Raw genomic sequence first — 2,092 nt, 5'->3', positions numbered from 1 at the left:
TATGTGCATTAATGGGATTCAAGGAGGTTTTGGGAAGTGTAGGAAGTGACCTCGAGCGAAACACAAAAGTTTGATAGAATTTCAGAGGTCAAGAAGAAAACAGATTTTGATGCAAAATTGGTCAAGGAAACATGATGAAACAAAGGTCTTGAAGTTGGGAGCTCTAATGAAATTCCACAAGATCATAAGGAATGAGTGGCAACCACTATAGGAAATTTGTAGGAAAACCACGTAGAAATAGCCATTAAAAATGGGCAATTAGGGAAGTCCAAGACTCCAATTTCACTTTGCAACATAGGTCGAATGATGTAGGAAGACTTCATAGGAGTGGATGAGAGAACTATACTTTGGGATGAAGATCTAGGTGTTTGGATGTGCGGTGGAATTTCACAAAGGACGTAGGGAAACCTTGCAAAACATGATAGATAAAGTCAATGAGGTGAAGGAGGAAAAGGTTTGGATCTATTTTGATAGGTTACAAAGACAAAGAGAGATATCTAGATGACAACTGAAATCTAGCGTATAGGAAATAATGGAGTAAAGGAGAGAAAAGAGAATCCCAAGAGTTAATGGAAAGCATTAATTCAAACATGGATACCAAGACTATATTTTTTATCAAGTAAGAAATATCCAATCCCACAATATAGTGCAATAGAAAGGATCAAACCACTGCCAAAATTAGGACTTTTTTGGTACCAAGATTAGATTTTTTATCAAGTAAGAAATATCCAATCCCACAATATCGTGGCTTCAATAGAAAGGATCAAACAATTGCAAAAATTAGGATTTTTTGAATCCCACGATATTGTGACTTCAATAGAAAGGGATCAAAACATTGCCATATTTCAGGAAAATGTTGACGTTACAAATAAAATTCCTATAAAATCTTATCAATCTATGGAAACTAAAAACCTTCGTTGTGTTCTTTAGTTCTGGCCAAATAATAATTGTGCACATTTTCTCCAAATCCATATGCAACCCATCTTCAAATATCATAAATCTTGAGTATGTTAAATTAATCTTTTGAAGCTTCATTTCTCTAGTTTCACATGCAACTTCACTCCTTGAGCATGCAAAAATCTATTGCAAGTGCACAAGGAGTTCCCTCCTCATGTTGGAGAACTTCAAAATATAATCCACATATATTGTTGGTGTGAATTATCTCTTTTATCTATCTAGTTCATTTCTCTAGTTTAACATGGAACTTTATTTCTCAAGCATGCAAAGACCTATTAAAAATGCAAATGACCTTCCCTACTCGTCTTTGAAAACTTTAAAATATAATCCACATATATTGTTGGTGTGGATATGATATTGTCCAATCTTATGCTCCTACCTTGCATATATCAAGCAGGCACCCCTCTAGTATTGTAAAACATCCTACAATATCATCATCATGTTAATTATTGATTTGGTGGAATAATATTTTATATTGTTGCTTACTTTCTATATCTGTGGAGGTCATTTGGTGATGCAAATTAATGATCGTGCATGCTTACTTCAACATGCTATCAGTGTGAGTGATTCATGCTTTTCCAACATAATATCAAATCTTTCCATTTGCCAAGCCCCTTCCTTTTTAAGAGAGTTTCCATCATCGAGTTTTTTTCATTGTGATTTCAGATTCTATTATAGTCTTGTGAATACCTATTATGTTCTTCTCTTGCATTTTCATATAATATTGAGAATAAAAAATAGTTTACATAGAATTGTTGATTCTATATTGCATGTATGTTTTCAGTGAGATCTAATGATTGCAAAACTTTTGGCTATAGTGGCAATATTTTACGTTGTCCCATAACTTTCACGGGGCTTCAAAAAATCAGATTTCACTTTTTTTTTACTCAATTTGACCACCATTTGCAACATTGGCAAATAAGGGTTTGAAGCTTACATCTAGTGAACAACTCTTTTTCGAAACATTTTTGGCACAAATGAACCTTGTCATTGCGTTCAACAAACCTAAGAGACAAATCTTGACTATAAATTTGTCTATTTTCAGTAAATCTGTTTGAGGAAAAAAAATTGGCCGACCACGTCATATGCCCTCCCAAGAGCACAAGTATAATGTCATTATTTTCACTGGAAAAAT

Source organism: Cryptomeria japonica, chromosome 11 (assembly GCF_030272615.1).
Source record: "Cryptomeria japonica chromosome 11, Sugi_1.0, whole genome shotgun sequence".
In the NCBI taxonomy this organism is placed as follows: Eukaryota; Viridiplantae; Streptophyta; class Pinopsida; order Cupressales; family Cupressaceae; genus Cryptomeria; species Cryptomeria japonica.
Note: the sequence above shows the minus strand (reverse complement) of the source record.